Raw genomic sequence first — 7,055 nt, 5'->3', positions numbered from 1 at the left:
GCATGGAGCCTGCTTCTCCATCTGCCTATGTCTCTGCCTCTCTCTCTCTCTGTCTGTGGCTATCATAAATAAATAAAAAAATTTTTTAAAAAGAAAAAAAAAGAAAGATTAAAAAAAAAAGAAGAAGAAGTTAGGAGGCATGCCAAGGAATTAGAAAGTATAGCCCATACACAGAGGGACAAGAACCAATAAGTAAGAATTTATTGGAAAAGTTATTGAAAACTCATTGAAAAAGATGTTGAATTTACTATTTAATAGTATAAATCAACTATTTTAAATATGTGCTCGAGGAGATCAAGGAAACACTATGAAAATCTATAGAGTATGGGAAGGATGGCCCGTCAAATAGAGACTATAATAAAGAGAAAGAAATTATAAAAAGAAACCAACCAGAGGGACACCTTGGTGGCTCAGTGGTTGAGCGTCTTGCCTTGGGCTCAGGGAGTGATCTCAGTCTGGGAATGGAGTCCCGCATTGGGCTCCCTGCAGGAAGCTTGTTTCTCCCTCTGCCTATGCCTCTGCCTCCATGTGTCTCTCATGAATAAATAATTAAAATCTTAAAAAAGCAAGCAAGCAAACAAGCAAGAAAGAAAGAAAGAAAGAGGAAAGAAGAAAGAAGAAAGAAAGAAAGAAAGAAAGAAAGAAAGAAAGAAAGAAAGAAAGAAAGAAAGCCGAAATTCTGGAGCTAAAAAGTATAATAACTAAAATGGTAGTTTCAATAAAAGAGTTCAATAGCAGATTTGGACAGGCAAAATAAAGAATCCATGAAATTGAAGATAATAAAATTAAGGATATCCAATCTGAGGAACAGAAAAGACAAAAAATGAATACAAATTAGCAAAATCTCAGATTTTGAGGGACACCATCAAGCGCACCAACATATATCCTAGAAGGAGAGGAAAGAGAAGTAGAATGTTCCTTTGGAGAAATAATGGCTGCAAATTTCCCAGATTTGATGAAAGACATTGATCTACCTACCAAGGAGCTCAATGGGATAAATTAAAAGACAGCCACACCAAATATATCATAATCCAACTACTGAAAGCCAGAGACTGAAAGTCCTGGAGCATGAGAGAACTGACTCACCATGTGTAAAGTATCCTCATCAACGTAGAGAACTGATTTATCATCAGAAAGCAGAAAGGCCAGGAGATAGTGAGACAATGTAGTCAAAGTACTGAAATTTAAAAACTGAAAAGCAAGAATTCTGTATCCAGCAGAACTATCTTTCAGGAGAAGATTCCCAGTTTCTGATCCAGCATATAAGGAACCTGGAAGGCATCACTTCTATGCTCACAAGAAGAAACTGAAAATCAACAAGTATTCTTCAGCCCATCAGACAATTGAGGTCGGGGGTAAAGCACTGCTCAAAAAACTGGGGAGATGGGCAGGAGCCATGCCAGTTTCTCACAGTGAAGATAGAAAAATCACCTCATGTTATGACAGGGTGGAGGGAAAGTAGCAATTCTGAAATACACCCACAGCACCTGCTCTTTTTCTTAATGTTTTATTTAAGTTCAATTGAGTTAACATATAGTGTATTATTAGTTTCAGGGATAGAGTTTAGTGATTCATCAGTTGCATATAACACCCAGTGCTCATATCACATGCCCTCCTTAATGCACATCACTCAGCTACCTGTCCCCCTCCTGCTTCCCCTCCAGCGACCTCAGTTTCTGTCCCAGGGTTAAGAGTCTCTTACACTTTGTATCTCTCTCTGTTTTCATCTTATTTTTCCTTCCCTTCCCCTTTATTCATCTATTTTGTTTCCTAAATTCCATATACAAGTGAAATCTATGGTGTTTGTCTTTCTCTTACTGGCTTATTCCACTCAGCATAATATCCTCTAGTTCTATCCGTGTCATTGCAAATGACAAGATTTCATTCTTTCTGATGGCTAATATTCCATTGTGTATATAGATCAAACATTCTTTATCCATTCATCTGTCGATGGACATCTAGGCTCTTTCCATACTTTGGATACTGTGGACATCAGACAAACTATTTCAGAGAAAGTATTTCATCAGAGCCTAACTGATGGGATTTTCCAAAGCCTATTACCTGGAAGAATGAAAACACACTACCACAGACACCTCTAGCCTTCCACAGAGGAAGGGAAATACCCTAATCCAGCTCCTTCTAGTCTGTCTCATCTAAGGGGGTAAAAACCCAAGGGACATTTATAGAGGTCACAGCTTGTGGGGTATAGGCTCACTAAAAGACTGAGGTCTAATCATAGGAGTATAAAATGTTTCTCTTATATAATAACCGAGGAATACAAGGGAAAGAACTGCATATTTCAGGTTTTATTTAAAAAGAGTCTCTAGGGAAACCCAAACACAAGAAGAGACAACAATAGAGACACCGGGGGAACGATCAGCCTCTGACATCTACAGCCAATGCAGCCAGTAAGCATAGCTGGACTGGCCATCAGATAAACATAAAACTGCTCACTAAACACCCATTTACCTCAGTTCCTTTCACTCAGTACAACATTTCCAGCTTTTAGCAAAAAAAAAAAAAAAAAACAAGGCATACTAAGGGACAAAACATAGTTTGAGGAAACAGAGCAGGCATCAGAACCAGAATTAGATATGGAAGAGATGTTGGAATTATCAGACTGAGAGTTTAAAACCATGATTAATATGTGCAAAAGTCTCACAGAAAAGGTGAAAGACACTCAAGAACAGATGGCAATGAAAGTAGAGAGATGAAAGAAAAAAAGAAAGAAAGAAAGTAGAGAGATGAAAACTGTAAGAAAGAATTATCTTAAATAGCAGAAATCAAAATAACACAGTAACAAAAGTTAATGTCTTTAATTAGTGATGATGAATAGACCAGAGTGGCTAACAAAGGAAGAGACAATAATAAACTTGAAGAAATGCCCATGGAAAATTACAAAACTGAAATGCAAAGAGAAAAAAAATAATAAAAAGGATAGAACAGGCTATCCAGGATCTGTGAGATAATTACAAAAGGTATACCATGCTGATGATGGGAATGCCAGAAGTGAAGAAACAGAAAGGAATGGAAGAAGAGAACAAATACAGAAGCCATGGTGACAGAATTTTCTAAAATTAAGGATAGTCACCAAACCACAAATCCAGAAAGCTAAGAGAGCATCAAACAGGTTAATATACTTTTAAAAATCTATACCTAGCCATATCACACTCAAACTGCAGAAAATCAAAGACAAAGAAAATATTTGGAAAATGCCAGGGGAGGAAGTGGGGGGATCACTTTACACATAGGAAAGAAAGAGAAAGAATTATACAGGACCATGCAAGTAAGAGAGTGGAGTAAAATATTTAAGAGGTTAAAAAAAAACAAAAACACTAAGCTAGAATTCTGTATTCAGCAAAATTATCCTTCAATAGCAAAGGAGAAATAAGAATCTCCTCAGACAAAAAAAAAAAAACTTGATGGAATTTAGCACCAACAGATTTCTCTTGCGAGAGGCATTGAAAGATGATCATCAGAAAAAAAAAAAAAGGGAAAATATAGGTCAGAAGCTCAGGTCTACATAAATCAAGGAAGAGTGTTAGAGAAAGAATAAGTGAAGGTAAAAATGAAATTTTTTATTCTTCTTATTCTTAATTGATATAAGAAAGAACAGTTTGTTCAAAATAATAATAGCAATAAACTTGGTGACTGTAGTTTACTGTTCAGTGAAATGAGGGGCAGCAATGTTATAAAGGATGGGAGGGGAAGTGGGAGTGCTCTGTGTAAAGTATTTGCAGTACTCAGGAAATGGCACAATGTTATTCAAGAGTCGGCTTGGATTGGTTATAAATGCACATTGCGAACTCAAGGGCAACCACTAAGAAAAGTAAAAAAAGAAGTACAACCGATATGCTAAGAGAGAAGGAAAATTAATATCAGTAAATGTTCAATTAAAGTCAGAGCATGCAGGGGTGCCGGGGCGGCTCAGTCTGTGGAGTGGCAAGCTCTTAATTTCAACTCAGGTCATGATCTCAAGGTCTTGGGATTGAGCCCATGTCAGGCTCCATCCTTAGCAAGGAGTCTGCTCGAGGATTCTTTCATTCTCTCTCCCTCTGCCTCTACCCCTGCTTGAGTGCTTCTTCTCTCTCTCTCTAGAATAAATAAATTAATCTTTTTATAAAAAGAACAGAGAATGCAAAAAAAGAGTGGAAGACAAAGAACAAGAGCAACAAACGTGAAAAAGAGACATGATCAATATTACTCAAACTAAGTTACCCCCTTAAACATCAATAATCAAAATATACCAAACAAAATACTGTCAGGACAGATTTTTAAAATAAGACCAAACTACATGTTGTATATAAGAAATCAATTCTAAATACAAAGATCAAATAAAAGTCTGGGGCACCTGAGTGGCTGAGTCCATTAAGTGCAAGACTCCTGATTTTGGTTTAGGTCATGATCTCAGGGTTGACACAAAGACCCATGTCTGGCTCTGCCCTGGTCATGGAGCCTGCTTAAGATTCTCTCCCTCCCTCTTCCTCTGCCTCTCCCCTTCCCTGCTCAAGGTCTCTCTTTTTCTCAAAAAAAAAAAAATTTTTTTAATAAAATAAAATAAAAGTGAGGGGGTGGATAAAGATAAACCATGCTAACATTCATCAAAAGAAAGTTGGAGTAGGGGATATTAATTTCAGACAAAGCACATGTCAGAGTAAGTAAAATTATCAAGATAAAGAAGGGCATTCATTACATGATGATAAAGTGGTCAATTCTCCAAGAAGACACAATAATCTTTAATGTGAGTGTACCTAAAAACAGAGAGTCAAAATACATCAAACAAAAACTAATAGAACTAAAAAGAGAAATGAATGAGTCCACTATCGCTGTTGGAGACGCCAGCACGCTGCTGTCACTAATGAATAGATCCAACATGCAGAAAATCAATAAGGACATGGTTCAACTGAACAACACCATCAATCAACTGGATCTAATTGACCTTTAAAGAATACTTTACCAACAAAGCAGAATATATATCCTTCTCAGGCTCACACAGAACTTGCACCAAGATAGACCACATTCTGAGTCATAAAACACATCACACATTTTGCTCTCTGACCACAGTGGGCTAAACCAGAAATTGGTAATAGAAGGGTAGCTGGAAAATCCCCAAATGCTTGGTGATTTAAAAATGCACTACTAAATGACACATGGGTCAGAGAAGGCCAAAGAGAAAATTTTTATTATTTTCAACTAAATTTTATACAGCTTATCACAATTTGCAGGATGCAGGGAAAACAATGTTTGGAGGAAATTTTATATTATTGAAAACATATACTAGAAAAGAATAAAGATCTAAATCAATCATCTAAGTGTCCATTTTAGAAAACTGGAAAGAGGGACAGGTGGCTTAGTGGTTGAGAGTCTGCCTTTGGCCCGGAGCATGATCTTGGGGTACTGGGATCGAGCCCCAGCATCGGGCTTCCTGCATGGAGCCTGCTTCTCCCTCTGCCTGTGTCTCTGCCTCGCTCTCTTTCTCTCTCTCTCTCTCTCTCTCTCTCTGTGCCTCTCATGAATAAATAAATAAAATCTTTTTTAAAAAAAATCCAAAGTAATAAGAAGGAAAGGAATTACAAATTTAGAGCAGAAATTTTAAAAATCGGACAGAAGAAATCAATAAAGAAAATCAATAAAATCAAAAGCTGTTTCCTTGAAACAATCAATAAAATTGATAAACCTTTAGCCAAGTTACTTAAAAAAATAAGAAGAAGAAGCAAAGACACAAATTACTATTACCAGAAATAAAAGAAAGGCCATCAATACAGATCCCATGGATATGAAAAGGATAATAAAAGAATACCATGAACAACTCCCAAGCCCTAAATTGAATATCTTATATAAATAAAACAAATTCGTTTAAAAATGCAATTCACAAAATTCACATAAGAAAGAGGCAGGCACTGCAGCCCAACCGAGCTGCCCCATGTGCCTCTCATGTATGCTCATCTTGGCAAATCTGCCAGGATGTCTCACCAAGGGCTATGGATCTGCCTTAATAAAATAGATTTGAAAACAAAATCTGAGAATGAACTAGAGTTTACCAGTTCAGGCTCAGCCAACCCTGAGTCCACCAAAGTGATGGGCAATGTGGAAACCAATCTGTACCATATTACAGAGAAATGGAATGTGACCACATGCCCCAGCACCAAGATTACTGTGGGAGATCAGCTCTCACATGGACTGAAGCTGATTTTTTACTCCTCTGGCTCCCCTAACCCTGAAGCCAGAAGGGGGCAGGAGGGGAGATGCTAAATTTGAGGCAGGATACAGGCAGAAGCACATCGACCTAGATTTCCACATCACTAGGCTTTCAATCCAGGGTGCTGTGTGTGGAGTCACCAGGGCCAGCCGGCTGGCCACCAGATGGATTTTGAGACCACAAAGTCCCAGGTGACTCAGCAACTTTGCAGTTGGCTACAAGACTGATGAATTCCAGCCTCACATCAATGTCAATGGCAGGACAGAGTTTGGAGGCTCCATTTGCCAGAAGATGAACAAGAAGTTGGAAACTTCTGTCAATGACAACTGGACAGCAGAAACAATAACCCTTAACTTTGGAATAGCAGCCAAGTATCAGATTGACCCTGATACCAGCTTCTTGGCCAAAGGGAGTGATTCCAGCCTGGTAGGTCCAGGGTATATTAAGATCCTAAAGCCAAGTATCAAAATGATACTGTCAGTTCTGCCAGACAGAAAGAATGTCAATGCCAGTGGCCGCCAGCCTGGTCTGGGACTGGAATTTTTTTTTAATTTTTTTCTTTTTTTATGATAGTCACACACACAGAGAGAGAGAGAGGCAGAGACACAGGCAGAGGGAGAAGCAGGCTCCATGCACCGGGAGCCCGACGTGGGATTCGATCCCGGGTCTCCAGGATCGCGCCCTGGGCCAAAGGCAGGTGCCAAACCGCTGCGCCACCCAGGGATCCCCTGGGACTGGAATTTCAAGCATTAATGAATATCATATGACTGTTCAGTTTAAAACTATTCATAGCTAACTTTGGAACTTAGTGTGTCTTTTAATATTGTGTGTCTGGGATGCAATTTTGCTAAACATC

The 7,055-nt window shown here is 38.4% G+C and overlaps 1 pseudogene; it reads left to right on the top strand.

Moving 5' to 3' along the window:
• The first annotated feature begins 5,934 nt into the window (after positions 1-5,934).
• Positions 5,935-6,769, top strand: LOC112908656 (non-selective voltage-gated ion channel VDAC1 pseudogene; annotated as a pseudogene).
• The last annotated feature ends 286 nt before the right edge of the window (positions 6,770-7,055 follow it).

This window comes from Vulpes vulpes, chromosome 1 (genome assembly GCF_048418805.1).
Source record: "Vulpes vulpes isolate BD-2025 chromosome 1, VulVul3, whole genome shotgun sequence".
Lineage (NCBI taxonomy): Eukaryota > Metazoa > Chordata > Mammalia > Carnivora > Canidae > Vulpes > Vulpes vulpes.
The sequence above is the reverse complement of the archived record's forward strand: the minus strand, read 5'-3'. Positions and strand labels throughout refer to the sequence as shown.